This window comes from Lolium rigidum, chromosome 7, assembly GCF_022539505.1.
Source record: "Lolium rigidum isolate FL_2022 chromosome 7, APGP_CSIRO_Lrig_0.1, whole genome shotgun sequence".
Lineage (NCBI taxonomy): Eukaryota > Viridiplantae > Streptophyta > Magnoliopsida > Poales > Poaceae > Lolium > Lolium rigidum.
The window spans coordinates 145,924,537-145,943,438 of record NC_061514.1 but is presented as its reverse complement, the minus strand read 5'-3'; positions in this window follow the sequence as shown (position 1 = coordinate 145,943,438).

Here is an 18,902-nt window from a genome sequence, read left to right as displayed (position 1 = left end):
CAGCACGAGCAACGCATGAACAACGTGGGCAGGCTCGTGCTGCCTAGATCGCGAGATGCGATCTAGGCAGCATGGTGCTTACCGGAGAAACCCTCGAGACGAAGGGGTTGGCGATGCGCCGAGATTGGTTTGTGTTGAACGTTGGTTGTTGTTTATTCCATAAACCCTAGGTACATATTTATAGTCCAGGGGACTTTCTAATGTGGGCGTGCACTAAACCGTGCACGAGATAGATTCTAACTTCTACGTAATCTACTATACAAAGATACACGGGCTAACTAGCCCAAACTTGATACACAAGGCCGATTCACGTATTTCTTCCATGTATAATCTTCACGTCCATCTCGATCGCGGCCCACCTCTAGCTTGGTCAAATTCTGGTGATAACACATGCCCCCCTGGTTTTGGAAATGACATTTCCAAAATCATTACGCTTTTCTCTCGTAGGGTCATGTCGTGGCAGAGCAGAACCGTCGCAGTATGCTTCATGATGCCATCTCGCCTCCTCGCCTTCTCTGCGTGATTTGACGGTTCTGGCACCACGTCCTCGCGATTTGGCGGTTCTGGCACCACGTCCTTGGAAACTGCTTGGGTATTAAATTTCCACTATATCCCCTTTAGTTAACCACATCAAACAGTCCTCTTCCTCATCCCCTTCGCATTAGCCTTCGAAAACCCTCCTCTCGCCACCATGTCTTCGTCTTCTTCGTCTTCCTCCTCATCGGATCCTTCCTATGTGTCCTCCCCATCCGGGAGTCGACGCTCGAGTGGGGTACGCCGGCGGCGTACGACATTCTTGCCCCAACGGCGTGGGACCAAGAGGACCACGACTTCTTCCGTCCGGGTCGGAGGATGACAAATCCCCGACCGACGGGGAGAGTGACTCCCTCCTCCTTGCTGACGGGGACCCGGAGGAGGAGAGCGACGACGACCGCCTTTCCTGGGCGGACTTCACCACCTCCGAGGAGGAGGAGGAGGAGGAGGAGAGCAGTTCCTCCGAGGAGCCCCCGGCCAAACGACTGTGCCCCTGGCCGGGGAACCTTAGCAACTTCGACAGCGACGACGACGCTGACGAGGAGGATGAAGACAACGAAGGCCCCGCCGGCGGCCGCTGGAGCAGCGAAGAAGAGCCGACAGGGAGCAGCGCCGACAGCGGTGATGACGGCGACGACGAGGGCAGCAATGGCCCATAGATGGGATCCTTAGACTAGGATCCGCAGTAGTAAATAGGGCACTGTAGCCCCTAGCATCTTCTTTTCAGAGCAATTTTAGCTCTTTATGTAAGAATCTGGCCATCAATGAAGAATTCTCCTTAGTCTGATTTTGCCGACTCCTTGCATGCCAATTTAGCCAATTCTTCCTCATTCAGCTTTGCCGACTGCTATCCTGACCCATGCTCCATGAGCCGATGGCAACGCACCGGACTCTTATGAGAAATTTTGAGATAGATCAATTCAGACCCAAGACTCCCGTCGATCAGGATCAAACCGTAGTCGCGCAAACCTTAAACCTCAGAAACCCAAACCCCCTGAGCTTAATGTTAGCTTAAATCGGCAAGACTCTGGAGTCAACGCCTTCAGGAGAATTTCAGGACCACTGCTGCAAATCTTGACCGCTTAAGTCTTTCTTGTGACGCTCTGTTCTTTGCAGCAACAAACCGGTCCAAAGCTCCGTCGATCATGACGGCTTCCTCTTCGAATTAGTGGTCCTATTCTCGTAAGAACTTCGCCACCTTTGACCAAACTCGTAATACAGCCGATTCCAACAAGATTGACTCCTTAGAACGAAAGACCTTTCAGGGCGAATTGCCCCCGAGCCTCGACCAAGGCGAGAACCGTAATGAGCCAACCGTACATGCCAAGCATTGGCTTCCTCGTTATATCGCAGAACCAGCCGATTCCAACGAAATCGGCTTCTCATGGTAAGGATATTTCAGGCAAGCTGCCCCCCGAGCTTCTTCAGCTCTTTATCAATGTAGTAGAAAAAACTTCTACCCAAAGAGCTGATGCACCAACAAGGCTCAGAAAGATCACCAACCCCCTTGAACTAAGAAGCCCCAAACGTAATGGCTCCTAAACCCCTCTTAATTCCATTCTCGTGTCTTGCAACGTCAGATCGGCTCATCGCTTCTAGCGGACTAATGTAACTCCTGGTGAACATGTTGGGAAACGCCCTAACATCCTCCGCAAGCAAATCGCCTCGTCATGGTTGGGGGACTCGAGTCTTTCCTTCAAGGACTTCCAACTCTTTCTGCGAGCCCCTAAGTTGCAATGCAGCAACCAACCGATTGTAACAAAATCGGCTTTTGAGGGCAGCGATCCTCCAGGGCGAGTTGCCCCCCGAGCTCCTTTGGTTCAATGCAGGAGCTTTTGGTGAGAATGCTGATGAAATCGTTACCCTGGTCACACCCGAGGGGAATCCCACAGCCAATCGGTTGGTCATCGGGCTTCCATTTGCAACAGTTGTACTCCTTGAGTCGATTGCCCTGCATTGGCTTTCCGTATCCTTAAGTCGATGTCTGCACATCGGCTTTGCTCAAAATTTTTGGAATTTTTACGGCCGATTTTATGTATCGGCCCCCATGCTTGATACTCTTATTTCATATCCTCGTGTATCATCCATCTAGGTGCCCCCCCCCCGAGCCGATTCTGTCAAGAGAATTGATGGTATCGGCTCGTCAGGCAGTCCCTGTTGGGTCAAACGTTGATCCCAGGCAGAATGGATGGTGAGGATAATTTTGGCCGATCGCTGGAATCGGCCTCCACGTTGCTTGCTCCTGGTGAAGGTTTTGTAATATCCCTTCATCAGTCTCGGAGGGCCGATCGCAAGGATCAGCCTTGCCACGTTGCTTATTGACGTAGTCTTGCTACTCGCCCAGTGCCGGTAGACAAAACCAGCCCAATCTCTCGACTTTATCACGTTGGTGCGCTTGCTGTCGTCCACCTCGAGTGCATCATGTAATCGTGGAGCCCTACACTTCGCCGGACGAACGAGCACCATGTTTGTGCCAGCCGATGTTTCATCATCGGCTTTCCTTTGCTTGGGGCGCCACTCTTTTCTTTGCGGCAGTCCCTCTTCATCCAGGGTCCTCTGGACTTTCGCAGCCAAATCAGGTCGTGCCTTCCTCAGCGTATGCAAGTATAACCTTTCAGCTTCCTCCAAGCCGCGCAATCGCTGAACCCTGCGCTTTTGTGAACGGCTGAGTCCATCAGGGCACCACCTTGGACGGTGGTACCTGTCTTCTTCCTCTTCTTGTCCCTCGTCTTCTGAATCCTCGAGATCTGCCCAGCGAGGGGACTCAGCGCGTTCGCTCTGTGGCGGGAGAGGCCCTAAGCGCTTGAACACAGACACGTTGGCTGCCTCCTTCTTCTTCTGGTTGCATTCTGGGCAATTGCCGATTGCCAATCGGCTCATTCCTGAGTCCCAGCAGTGTCTGAAGAAGGGGCAGTCCCGAGGCTCGGCGTTGTCATCTTGCTCCCTTGATTTTTCCGTGGCACGGCGCTCGTGCTCCTCCTCATCGTGATTATGCCGACGATGTCTTCTGTCGTTTCTGGCCAGACGGCCTCTTTCATCATCGTCGCCGTGTCGCCGGCGTTGATCATACCGACTCACGTACTTATTGAGGAGGTGATCAGAGAGGGGTCGTTGATATCTTATGTTCTTCACTTCTCCCTCCGTGACGTAGCGCTTGCCATCTTGACGGAGCCGATCGCATGGAGCGGCCCCCTCTGTGTCCTTGCTCTGAGAGCAGCTGCTCTCAGCTCCATCTTTGCCAGAGTGGTTCCCAGGTCCTACCATGTTGATGCTGAACGAGGGACCTGGCTGGCAACCCTCAGGGCAGGTGACTTCCACCATGTTAACGGCGGGGAAGGGTTGGGTGTCCCACCGGGCGTGCCAGAATGTGTTGGCGTCAGAAACCCACCGGCGGGCAGTGACTGGCCAACACCGTAGAGCCGGGAACAACTAGGGCTGCGGATGGCCCCAGTCCCTCAGAGCGACGGCCCGCAAAGCCTCCTGGTCGCGCGCCGATGCAAATTGCAAGGGCGTGCCACCCGACCTATACCTGGTCGTGAAGGTGTGGATGATGCCTCGCTTAGTTTCCTGCAGGGCACACACGTACACGTTAAATACGAGCCTCGATCGGCTCTCGAAGTTATCCTGTGAATCGGCTCATGGAGCCGATCCACCCATGATTCGTCCAAGGTGGCCGAATATATGGTGGTCCTGCTTGATCAAGATGAAGCATATGAGATCCACGACGATCTAGGGTTTTCACCGCATAATCGGATCATCCTACTCACGATTGGGCCTCGCGCTCGCGCACGGTGACCGTAAGCCAGCCCTAGACAAGGCCTAAAAACCAACACGAGGTTGATCCTCGGAACATCCTGTCTAGGGCCAGCAAACTACACCCTACACGCCGCTGGATCCTCCAACCCTTTGTAAGGCCTAACTATTGCAGATTTAAACTAATCTCTGATAAATCAAGGAGCAATCGTAACGGATCAGATCTACTACATAACGATCAAGCGGGGTGCCGCCCCTGCACCCATGATGAGGTACAGGGACGGCTAGATGCGCAAGGGTTGCACTACGACAGCATATGATACTAAGAACAATGCTAACCCTAACACATCTATGATAACTACGTTGCTCGCCATCAAAAGGCTTCAGTACGAGCAACACATGAACAACGTGGGCAGTGCCGTGCTGCCTAGATCGCGAGATGCGATCTAGGCAGCATGGTGCTTACCGGAGAAACCCTCGAGACGAAGGGGTTGGCGATGCGCCGAGATTGGTTTGTGTTGAACGTTGGTTGTTGTTTATTCCATAAACCCTAGGTACATATTTATAGTCCAGGGGACTTTCTAATGTGGGCGTGCACTAAACCGTGCACGAGATAGATTCTAACTTCTACGTAATCTACTATACAAAGATACACGGGCTAACTAGCCAAACTTGATACACAAGGCCGATTCACGTATTTCTTCCATGTATAATCTTCACGTCCATCTCGATCGCGGCCCACCTCTAGCTTGGTCAAATTCTGGTGATAACAGTATCTTCCCATTTAAAGGACCAAACACCATTTTCATCATCTATCATACTCAGATTCTGAGTGATTTCTTTTACCTCCTGATATTGATGAAATGCTTCTGGGGACAAAGGAAGGTGGAAGACATCTGTAATGTTCCCTGAAGAACAGAAGTTTGCAACTGAAATGTCCTCATCTTGAGCATATGAGAAGAGGCAGGGGTAAATATCTTGCATAATTATATTATTCCATTCATCCTTCCAGAATAGGGCCGTATTTCCATTACCAACCTAGCAAGATGTGATTCCTCTAAAAATAGGAGAAATTTTCACTATAGATTTCCACCAGAAAGAACCACACATGTTGCACGCATAAGGAATAGAGTTTTGGTAATATGTACGCCAAATTAAATGAACCCACTGGATGTCCTTTTTTTTATAAAATTTATCCAAGAACTTTAGAAGTAAAGCTTGGTTTTGAATTGTCATATTTAGAACTCCCAGACCTCCATTGTCTTTGGGTCTGCAAACCATGGACCATGCTGCTACAGAAAGGCATTTTTCACCATAATCAGTTTTCTTGCTCCAGAGAACTCGTCTTCTTATCTTTTCAATATGCTCTAGAATCTTTGGTTTAATCGCAATGGTGCACATAGTAAAATTGGAAATATGGGTTATAATTGCATTCACACAGGCCAACTTTCCAGCATGCGAAATAAGAAGTGTTGAACTAGAAACTCTTCTTTCAATTTTGTTCACCAATGGTAATAAATCTATGACAGTAGGTTTCGTAGTAACCATTGGAAGACCTAAGTAAGTAAATGTCATAGAGGCCATAGTACATCCAAAAATATCTGCCAATTCTTCAGCTCTATGACTAGAGATATTTATGGGCACTAGATTTGACTTTTGAAAGTTAATTTTTAGACCTGTTGATGTGGCATAATCAATCAAGATATTTTTCAGATGAGCCAGCTCATTTCGGTTAGGTTGCATTACACATATAGTGTCGTCTACATATTGTATAATAGGGAAGGTTCCTCCACATGGAATTGGTAAAGAAAGCCTTCCTTCATGAAGTTCTTTATTGATGACAACCTGCAATACCTCGCCCTGCCTCACTCCTCGTTTGCAATGAAAGGATTTACTAGGCACTCCATTAAGAAGAATTGAAGAATGACCAGAAGAAAACAAACATTTAATCCATTTTAAGCATGTTTCATCAAAACCCATGTGCTTCAAAATGCCTGTCATGCATGCTCAATCGTGTTGAAAGCATTTTCGAAGTTAAGTTTTAAAACAATGATTTCCCTTCTAGACATTTCACACTGATATATGAATTCGAAGGCCCAGCCTATGCAATCCTAAATCGTTCTTCCTCTGATAAAACCATATTGGTTACAGCTAACAAGTTTTAAGATCCATTGTTGCAATCTATGTGCAAGCAATTTAGTGAGTAATTTGAGGCAAGAATTCATTAGTGAAATTGGCTTCTTCAAAATCAGAGTAATTAGGGAGTTACTTATGCTGTAAAAATGGCTTGCCCTTCTGCAAATTCTTGACATAACTTGTATTTTCCCACAAAGTCTTTATGAAACAACTGAAAGGACACGGATGTCGCCTAGAGGGGGGGTGAATAGGAGATTTAGAACTTTTACGAGATGGGCTTAACAAATGCGGAATAAAACTAGTGTTTACTTTGTCAAGCCCAAAGCCTATAAACTATGATTCACCTATGTGCACCAACAACTTATTCTAAGCAATGGTTCACCTATGTGCACCAACAACTTATGCTAAGCAAAACAAACAACTTATGTGATAGCAAGATATATAAATAACTTCAAGCACGATGGCTATCACAAAGTAAAGTGCATAAGTAAAGAGCTCGGGTATAGGAATAACCGAAGTGACGCGGAGACAACGATGTAGCCCGAAGTTCACACTCTTGCGAGTGCTACTCTCCGTTGGAGCGGTGTGAAGGACAAGTCACTCAAAATGCACGAGGGCTACCGTATTCTCCTCGAGAATTCCCACCAAAAGGGATGTCCTCGATCCACTATGGGACCTTAGGAAGGTCACCAAACCCGCACAAAGCTTGGGGCTATCTCCACGGCTAAATTGGAGGCTCCCAATAAATTGCCACAAAGGCCTTTCCCTTGAAGATTCTCCACAACTTAATTGGAGTCCCCAAGAACACCACTAAGATGCCACAAAAGGCCTTGCCCTTGAAGATTCTCCACAACTTAATTGGAGTCCCCAAGAACACCACTAAGATGCCACAAAGGCCTTGCCCTTGAAGATTCTCCACAACTTAATTGGAGTCCCCAAGAACACCACTAAGATGCCACAAAGGCATTGCCCTTGAAGATTCTCCACAACTTAATTGGAGTCCCCAAGAACACCACTAAGATGCCACAAAGGCCACTAAACCGTCTAGGGTTCCAAGAACCCAAGAGTAACAACCTTCTTGCTTTCACCACCACGAATCACCGTGGAGAACTCAAACCGATGCACCAAATGCAATGACAAGAACACCACAAAGATGCTTAAGTCCTTCTCTCTCAAATTCCAACAAAGCTACAAAAGCTATTTGGGGGAATAAGAGAGGAAGAACAAATAAGAGGAGGAACACGAAATTTCTCCAAGATCTAGATCTAGTGGATTCCCCTCACAAAGAGAGAGATTTGATTGGTAGGAATGTAGATCTAGATCTCCTCTTCCTTTTCCCTCAAAAAGATTCAAGAAGCATAGGAGGAGTAGAGGGAAAGGCAAGCTCTCAAGGTCAACAATGATGGAGAGCACAAAGGGGAAGAGGGTGCAGCCCAAGGAGGAAGAAGGGGGGCTTAAATACCCCCTCCCATCGAAATATGACCGTTTGGGTATGCTCAGGCCGGATTTTCCAGGCTGGATATTTGCAAAATATCCGGCCCCCGAAAAACGGCAAAGGACCAGAAAAAACATGCCCCTGGATAGGGGCCGGATATTTGGCCGGATTTTCCCAGAGGCCGGATTTTTCGGGGGGGGGGGGGGATTATCCGCCCCAAACTTGGGCCGGAATATCCGCCCCCCGAAAACTGGCAGAAACATCAAACTAAAACAGGCATAACTTTAGCATCCGGACTCCGATTTTGATGATCTTGGGCTTGTTTTAAAGCTAGGAACAAGCTCTACAAGATCAAGCAGGGAACCATCATAATCCAACAATGTAGGATAGAAACAAATGATAAAAGGTTTTACCTATCTAAAAAAGACATACCGGTGAAAACCTCCAACCTTGAAAATGCAACTACACTATGAGACCGGTAAGAAAGAAACCCTATCAAGAGCAAACCTTATACTTGCGCATTCCACTTGAGCTCGATGATAACGATCTTGACCGCAACAAGATGGAACGCCTTTCTTGATTGTGCTTGCTTGACGAAGTCTTGTGGATTGCTCCCCCATAATCCATCATGGGAGAGCTTCTTCTTCTGCACATCTTCACATATCCATGAACACCATATGGAGAGCATGCTTCAAGCAAATGATCTCTTTGAGATGGCTCATCTTGAACTTGCACTTCATTTCTTCATCATGTAGATGTCTTGAAGTAACTTGAGGGCTCACTTCATCTTCATCTTCAAGACATACTTGACACTTGATATCCTTCATCAATTTCTTCTTATTGCAACCTTGAAGCCAACATATGGTTCAAACATTGCCTATGGACAACACCTAAAAATATAACTCAATGCAAACATTAGTCCATAGGGATTGTCATTAATTACCAAAACCACACATGGGGGCTCCATGCACTTTCAACAACCATTAAAACCATCTGGTTCGGGTGCTTTATCAACATGAATTTTCTTTATCACTTTGTCAATATCTTCCTTAGGGAAAGGGGCTGACATGCTTTCTAATCCTTCCATAGGAGTGAAGAGATCCTCCAAATTAAACATCATAGTATGATCATCAGTGACTCCCAATCTATTTTTGTATGCTTGGTAAAGAGCATGAGCCTTCCCATCATGCTCTCTAATTACTGTACCATCAACATTAGTTAAAGTAGAAATAGAATTTTTCCTATGCCTTTCAGTTGATATTCTATGAAAAAATTTGGTGTTCTCATCTCCATATTTGATCCATCTTTATGTACATCATTTTTCCGAGGAACCTTATTTGTTCAATGGCATCCACTTGCTTGAGCACCATTTCACAATTACTAATAAGAAGAGATAGTTGGGAAATAGACTTACTCCACCTTTTAAGTGCTCTCCTAACATTTTTTAGTTTCCCATTTATAACAGCAGCTGCATTAGACTTTCTCACGTTAATTTCCCAAGCTCAGTATATTGTCTCTTTTAGGTATAGTAGATTGGATTGAAACCAAGCAGGGTATATGATCTGAAACCGGTCTAGGCAGAGCCTTCACCGTGGTATTTGGAAAAGATGAAGCCCAATTATTCGAAGTGAGGAACCAATCTAACCTTTCCAACAAGGGGGCGGACTGCATATTACTCCAGGTATAGGATGCACCATGCAAAACTAAACCCACTAGGTTATGAGATCTAATTACATCATTAAACAATACCATATCATCCACATATCCTCCATATTTATTTATGTCACTCTGTGCTCTGTAGAAGTTATAATCTGCTATTAACATACAATTTTTAGAGTCATCAATCTGCATATCATACATCCATTGAACACAATTATTCCTATCTTCTCTAGTACACGGACCATATATATCAGCCAAATTCCAGCAACTAGTTGATTGAGTAGAAAAGAACTTAATTGTTATTGCCCATGACATATTTTCTACTAGTTCACCTTTGAATATAGCACTGTTTCAAATTACCACTAGGCCACCAGAGTTTCCACCAGAGGGGAAACAAATGAATTTATCAAACCTTTTTGGACATAATTTTCAGATGTAAGAGTGATCAAAACTTGCCCTTTTCGTTTCCTGTAGGCAGATAATGGCGCAACCCGAAGAATAAATATGAGTGCGCAAGGCATTATGCTTATTATCAGAATTTATGCCCCTTATATTCCAACATAAAATGTGCCACTGCCTAAGAGTTGAGTTAATAACAATTTAAGAAACGAGTGAAAGGAATAAAAATGACAGGCAGGACAACCTGTATTAAAGTCCTATAGAATTCACGAAAGAATAACATAAATTGTTCCATAACAATCACATAAGGAGCTTTATTTAAACGAAGCATGTTGCAGAACTCAAGCTTCATCTTCGGAATCAGACTTCTGCAGCTTATCATCTGCCAACTATTCAGGTGGGATGCCACAGATCTTAACACCAATCTTTTGCAATATTGGGGAAGGCGCTGGAGGTGGCACTGGGGGCGCATAAGAATCATCTGTACCAGTTCCAGAAGAAGTTTTGGAAGGAGTAACACTAGCATCTAGAATCCCACGGCTTTTAACTTTGGACTTTCGCTTTTTTTTTCTTCCGAGGGCATCTCTACCTTGAATCCAGTGGCGAAGGCAGCAATCTGGCAAGATTTGCCCTTCGCCACACCTCAAAACTTTCCAACTTCACCGTATATATGTGTTGGCACGCACAAAAGCATCAACTTCAATGTTGCCGTGCACATGACTGCTTGGGTTGGCCATGCCTAAAACAAGTTGCTGCCTCTGCTAGTGCTTGAATCCATTATAGATATTGTTTCTAGTGCTTCGACGAACTGCAGTAGTAAATTGAAGGGTTTCAACAGAACTTGAACCAGCCATGCATGGATTTCCTCGCGGGCTTGTGAGGAGTGGCGCTATGGTGGAGGTTGTGCGGCGGCTAAGGTTTGTGTGGAGAAGATGAGATGAGGCAGCCGAGGCGTGATGCGCGTAGATGTACACGTCCGTTGGGAACCCCAAGAGGAAGGTATGATGCGCACAGTGGCAAGTTTTCCCTCAGAAAGAAATCAAGGTTTAATCGAACCAGGAGGAGCCAAGAAGCACGTTGAAGGTTGATGGTAGCGAAATGTGATGCGGCGCAACAACAGGGATTCCGGCGCCAACGTGGAATCTGCACAACAAAACCAAAGTACTTTGCCCCAACGAAACAGTGTGGTTGTCAATCTCACCGGCTTGCTGTAACAAAGGATTAAGCGTATCGAGTGGAAGATGATTGTTTGCAAGAAAACAGTAAAAAAAACAATTGCAGTAGATTGTATGCTATGTAAAGAATAGGACCGGGGTCCACAGTTCACTAGAGGTGTCTCTCCCATAAGATAAAAGCATGTTGGGTGAACAAATTACAGTCGGGCAATTGACAAATAGAGAAGGGCATAACAATGCATGTACATGATATGATAAATATAGTGAGATTTAATCCGGGCATTACGACAAAGTACATAGACCGCCATCCAACTGCATCTATGCCTAAAAAGTCCACCTTCAGGTTATCATCCGAACCCCATTCAGTATTAAGTTGCTAAACAACAGACAATTGCATTAAGTATGGTGCGTAATGTAATCGACAACTACATCCTTAGACATAGAATCAATGTTTTCTCCCTAGTGGCAACAACACATCACAACCTTAGAACTTTCGTCACTTGTCCCGGTGTCAATGAAGGCATGAACCCACTATCGAGCATAAATACTCCCTCTTGGAGTTAAGAGTACAAACTTGGCCGTGAGCCTCTACTAATAACGGAGAGCATGCAAGATCATAAACAACACAAAAACAATAGATTGATAATCACCATAACATAGTATTCTCTATCCATCGGATCCCGACAAACACAACATATAGTATTACGGATAGATGATCTTGATCATGTTAGGCAGACTCACAAGATCCAACAATGAAGCACAACAAGGAGAAGACAACCATCTAGCTACTACTATGGACCCATAGTCCGAGGGTGAACTACTCACTCATCACTCCGGAGGCGACCATGGCGGTGTAGAGTCCTCCGGGAGATGAATCCCCTCTCCGGCAGGGTGCCGGAGGCGATCTCTCGAATCCCCGAGATGGGATTCGCGGCGGCGGCGTCTCGGAAGGTTTTCCGTATCGTGGCTCTCGCGTGCGGGGGTTTCGTGACGGAGGCTTTAAGTAGGCGAAAGGGTAGGTCAGGGGGGCTGACGAGGGGCCCACACCATAGGGCGGCGCGGGCCCCCCTCTGGCCGCGCAGCCCTATGGTGGCGGCGCCTCGTCGCCCCACTTCGTTATCCCTTCGGTCTTCTGGAAGCTTCGTGCAAAAATAGGACCCTGGGCGGTGATTTCGTCCAATTCCGAGAATATTTCCTTACTAGGATTTCTGAAACCAAGAACAACAGAAAACAAAGAATCGGCTCTTCGGCATCTTGTTAATAGGTTAGTTCCAGAAAATGCGTAAATACGACATATAATGTGCATAAAACATGTAGGTATCATCAATAAAGTAGCATGGAACATAAAAAATTATCGATACGTTGGAGACGTATCAGCATCCCCAAACTTAGTTCTGCTTGTCCCGAGCAGGTAAAACGATAACAAAGATAATTTCTGAAGTGACATGCCATCATAATCTTGATCATACTATTTGTAAACATATGTAATGAATGCAGCGATCAAAACAAAGGTAATGACATGAGTAAACAACTGAATCATAAAGCAAAGACTTTTCATGAATAGTACTTCAAGACAAGCATCAATAAGTCTTGCATAAGAGTTAACTCATAAAGCAATAAATCAAAGTAAAGGTATTGAAGCAACACAAAGGAAGATTAAGTTTCAGCGGTTGCTTTCAACTTATAACATGTATATCTCATGGATATTGTCAACATAAAGTAGTATAACAAGTGCAATATGCAAGTATGTAGGAATCAATGCACAGTTCACACAAGTGTTTGCTTCTTAAGGTGGAGAGAGATAGGTAAACTGACTCAACATAAAAGTAAAAGAATGGTCCTTCAAAGAGGAAAGCATCGATTGTTGTATTTGTGCTAGAGCTTTTATTTTGAAAACATGAAACAATTTTGTCAACGGTAGTAATAAAGCATATGAGTTATGTAAATTATATCTTACAAGTTGCAAGCCTCATGCATAGTATACTAATAGTGGCCGCACCTTGTCCTACTTAGCTTGGACTACCGGATCTTTGCATGCCATGTTTCAACCAAGTGTCACAAAGGGGTACCTCCATGCCGCCTGTACAAAGGTCTAAGGAGAATGCTCGCATTTTGGATTTCTCGCTTTTGATTATTCTCAACTTAGACATCCATACCGGGACAACATGGACAACAGATAATGGACTCCTCTTAAATGCATAAGCATGTAGCAACAATTATTATTCTCATATGAGATTGAGGATATATGTCCAAAACTGAAACTTCAACCAAGATTCGTGGCTTTAGTTAGCGGCCCAATGTTCTTCTCTAACAATTTGCATGCTCCAATCATTAAGGTAATAGATCCTTCAGACAAGACGGACATGCATAGCAACGCACATGATATTCAACAATAGTTGATGGCGTTCCCCAGAAGCATGGTTATCGCACAACAAGCAACTTAATAAAAGATAAAGTGCATAAGTACATATTCAATACTACGATAGTTTTTAAGGCTATTTTGTCCCATGAGCTATATATTGCAAAGGTGAATGATGGAATTTTAAAGGTAGCACTCAAGCAATTTATTTTGGAATGGCGGAGAAATACCATGTAGTAGGTAGGTATGGTGGACACAAATGGCATAGTAGTTGGCTCAAGGATTTTGGATGCATGAGAATTATTCCCTCTCGATACAAGGTTTAGGCTAGCAAGGTTATTTGAAGCAAACTCAAGGATGAACCAGTGCAGCAAAACTCACATAAAAGACATATTATAAACATTATAAGACTCTACACCGTCTTCCTTGTTGTTCAAAACTCAATACTAGATATTATCTAGACCTTAGAGAGACCAAATATGCAAATCAAATTTTAGCAAGCTCTATGTATTTCTTCACTAATGGGTGCAAAGCATATGATGCAAGAGCTTAAACATGAGCACAACAATTGCAAAGTATCACATTATCCAAGACATTTTAGAATTACTACATGTAGCATTTTCCAATTCCAACCATATAACAATTTAACGAAGAAGAAACTTCGCCTTGAACATTATGAGTAAAGCCTAAGGACATATTTGTCCATATGCAACAGCGGAGCGTGTCTCTCTCCCACAAAGTGAATGCTAGGATCCATTTTATTCAAACAAAAACAAAAACAAAAACAAACCGACGCTCCAAGTAAAGAACACAAGATGTGACTGAATAAAAATATAGTTTCAGGGGAGGAACCTGATGATGTTGTCGACGAATAAGGGGATGCCTTGGGCATCCCCAAGCTTAGACGCTTGAGTCTTCTTAAAATATGCAGGGGTGAACCACTGGGGCATCCCCAAGCTTAGAGCTTTCACTCCTCTTGATCATAGTATATCATACTCCTCTCTTGACCCTTGAAAACTTCCTTCACACCAAACTTCGAGCAAACTCATTAGAGGGTTAGTGCATAATTATTAATTCACACATTCAGAGGTGACACAATCATTCTTTACACTTCTGGACATTGCATAAAGCTACTGGACATTAATGGATCAAAGAAATGAATCCAACATACCAAAAAAGAGGCAATGCGAAATAAAAGGCAGAATCTGTCAAAAACAGAACAGTCCGTAAACACGAATTTTAAGATGGCACCAGACTTGCTCAAATGGAAAAACTCAAAACTAATGAAAGTTGCGTACATATCTGAGGATCACGCTCGTAAATTGGCAGATTTTTTTGAATTTTCTACAGAGACTTGTGCCCAGATTCGTGACAGACAGCAATGCTGTTTCTGCGCAGCGATCCCAAATATAAAATCAACTTTGACATAGAAACTTTACTTGGCACAAAAACATGATAAGGAGAGGTTGCTACAGTAGTAAACAACTTCCAAGACTCAACAAAACAAAAAATTGCTGTAGTAAAAATATGGGTTGTCTCCCATAAGCGCTTTTCTTTAACGCCTTTCAGCTAGGCGCAGAAGGTGCAAATCAAGTAACATCGAGAGTAGAAGCATCAACATCATAACTTGTTCTAATAATAGAATCAAAAGGCAACTTCATTCTCTTTCTAGGGAAGTGTTCCATACCTTTCTTGAGAGGAAATTGATATTTAATATTACCTTCCCTCATATCAATAACGAGCACCAACGGTTCGAAGAAAAGGTCTTCCCAACACAATAGGACAAGATGCATTGCATTCGATATCCAAGACAACAAAATCAACGGGGACAAGGTTATTGTTAACCGTAATGCGCACATTATCAATCCTCCCCAAAGGTTTCTTTTTAACATTATCGGCAAGATTAACATCCAAATAACAATTCTTCAATGGTGGCAAGTCAAGCATATCATAAATCTTTTTAGGCATAATAGAAATACTTGCACCAAGATCACATAAAGCATTACATTCAAAGTCATTGAATTTCATTTTAATGATGGGCTCCCAACCATCTTCTAACTTTCTAGGAATAGAAGTTTCAAGTTTTAGTTTCTCTTCTCTAGCTTTTATGAGAGCATTTGTAATATGTTTTGTAAAGGCTAAATTTATAGCACTAGCATTAGGACTTTTAGCAAGTTTTTGTAAGAACTTTATAACTTCAGAGATGTGGCAATCATCAAAATCTAAATCATTATGAGCTACAGCAATGGGATCATTGTTCCTAAGGTTGGAAAAAATTTCAGCAGCTTTATCACAAGCAGCTTTCAAGCAGTTTTAGCAATTTCAGGCAGTTTTGTACGCTTTGCACTAGCAGTAGAAACATTGCCAACACCAATTATTTTACCATTGATAGTAGGAGGTGCAGCAACATGTGAAGAATTAGCATTACTAATGGTGGTAATAGTCCAAACTTTAGCTACATTATTCTCTTTAGCTAGTTTTTCATTTTCTTCTCTATCCCACCTAGCACGCAATTCAGCCATTAATCTTATATTCTCATTAATTCTAACTTGGATGGCATTTGTTGTAGTAGTAATCTTATTATCAATATCATCATTAGGCATAACTTTCAATTTTAAAAGATTAACATCAGAGGCAAGTCTATCAACTCTAGAAGCAATAATATCAATTTTATCAAGCTTTTCCTCAACAGTATTTGTTAAAAGAAGTTTGTGTACTAATAAATTCTTTAAGCATAGCTTCAAGACCAGAGGGTACACTCCTATTATTATTGTAAGAATTCTCATAAGAATTACCATAACCATTACCATTAGCAGAAGGATATGGCCTATAATTATTACCGTAGTTGTTCCTATAAGCATTGTTGTTGAAATTATTATTTTTAATGAAATTCACATCAACATTTTCTTCTTGATCAACCAATGAAGCTAAAGGAACATTATTTGGATCAACATTAGATCTACCATTCACAAGCATAGACATAATCACATCAATCTTATCACTCAAGGAAGAGGTTTCTTCAACAGAATTTACCTTCTTACCTTGTGGAGCTCTTTCCGTGTGCCATTCGGAGTAATTTATCATCATATCATCAAGAAGCTTTGTAGCCGCCCCCAAAGTGATGGACATAAAGGTACCTCCAGCAGTCTGAATCCAATAAATTCCGCGAAGAAAAATTTAGTCCTGCATAGAAGGTTTGGATGATCATCCAAGTAGTCGATCCATGGGTTGGGCAATTCTTTACCAAAGTTTTCATTCTCTCCCATGCTTGAGCAACATGTTCAGTATCTAATTGCTTAAAATTCATTATGCTACTTCTCAAAGATATAATTTTAGCGGGAGGATAATATCTACCAATAAAAGCATCGTTACGTTTAGTCCATGAATCAATACTATTCTTAGGCAAAGATAGCAACCAATCTTTAGCTCTTCCTCTTAATGAGAAAGGAAACACTTTCAATTTAATAATATCACCATCTACATCCTTATACTTTTGCATTTCACAAAGTTCAACAAAATTATTGAGATGGGCAGCAAGCATCATCGGAACTAGCACCGGAAAATTGATCTCTCATAACCAAGTTCAAGTAAAGCAGTGTTTAATTTCAAAGAATTCTGCTGTAGTAGCAGGTGGAGCAATAGGTGTGCATAGGAAATCATTATTATTTGCATTTGTGAAGTCACACAACTTAGTATTTTCAGGGGTATTTATTTTAGCAACAGTAAATAAAACAAACTAGATAAAGTAAATGCAAGTAACTAATTTTTTGTGTGTTTTCGATATAGTGAGCAAGACAGTAAATAAAGTAAAACTAGCAACTAATTTTTTGTGTTTTGTTTAGGTGCAGCAAACAAAGTAGTAAATAAAATAAAGCAAGACAAAAACAAAGTAAAGAGATTGAGAAGTGGAGACTCCCCTTGCAGCGTGTCTTGATCTCCCCGGCAACGGTGCCAGAAAACAAGGCGTACCCCTCTTTATGTACACCGGAGGCAGCCAAGGGTGCGGCATGCGTGGCATCACGATTAACTTCATTGGCAGAGGTGGGCGGTGGCCGCTCGGCAGACGAGGCATTGCCATTAAAGTGGCGCAGACTGCCGGAGCGACGCCTCGTGTTGGAGATATGCCCAAGAGGCAATAATAAAAGTGATTATTATATATCTTTATGTTTATGATAAAAGTTTATATACCATGCTATAATTGTATTAACTGAAACATTGATACATGTGTGATATGTAAACAAACAAAGAGTCCCTAGTAAGCCTCTTAACTAGCTTGTTGATTAATGGATGATTAGTTTCATAATCATGAACATTGGATGTTATTAATAACAAGGTTATATCATTGTATGAATGATATAATGGACACACCCAATTAAGCGTAGCATAAGATCACGTCATTAAGTTATTTGCTATAAGCTTTCAATACATAGTTACCTAGTCCTTATGACCATGAGATCATGTAAATCACTTATACCGGAAAGGTACTTTGATTACATCAAACGCCACTCGCGTAAATGGGTGGTTATAAAGGTGGGATTAAGTATCCGGAAAGTATGAGTTGAGGCATATGGATCAACAAAGTGGGATTTGTCCATCCCGATGACGGATAGATATACTCTGGGCCCTCTCGGTGGAATGTCGTCTAATGTCTTGCAAGCATATGAATAAGTTCATAAGAGACCACATATCACGGTACGAGTAAAGAGTACTTGTCAGGAGACGAGGTTGAACAAGGTATAGTGTGATACCGATGATCGAACCTCGGACAAGTAAAATATCGCGTGACAAAGGGAATTGGTATCGTATGTGTATGGTTCATTCGATCACTAAAGTCATCGTTGAATATGTGGGAGCCATTATGGATCTCCAGATCCCGCTATTGGTTATTGGTCGGAGTGAGTACTCAACCATGTCCGCATAGTTCACGAACCGTAGGGTGACACACTTAAAGTTGGATGTTGAAATGGTAGTACTTGAATATGGAATGAAGTTGGAATATTTGTTCGGAGTCCCGGATGGGATCCCGGACATCACGAGGAGTTCCGGAATGGTCCGGAGAATAAGATTCATATATAGGATGTCATTTTATGTGAATAAAATGATGCGGAAGGTTCTATGGAAGGTTCTAGAAAAGTCCGGAAGAAACCACCAAGGAAGGTGGAGTCCACATGGGACTCCACCTCCATGGCCGGCCAACCCTAGTGGGGGAGGAGTCCCAAGTGGACTCCCCCTAGGGGGCCGGCCAACCCCCCCATGGAAGGTGGAATTCCCACCTCTAGTGGGAGGGAAAGTTTCCCACCATATGGAAGGTTTTGGTTTCGGGTCTTATTCGAAGACTTGGACACCAACACTTGGGATCCACCTATATAATGAGGGGCCAAGGGAGGGGGCCGGCCACCCCAAGACCACAAGCTGGCCGCCCCCCATAGAGTGGCCGGCCACCCCCTCCCAA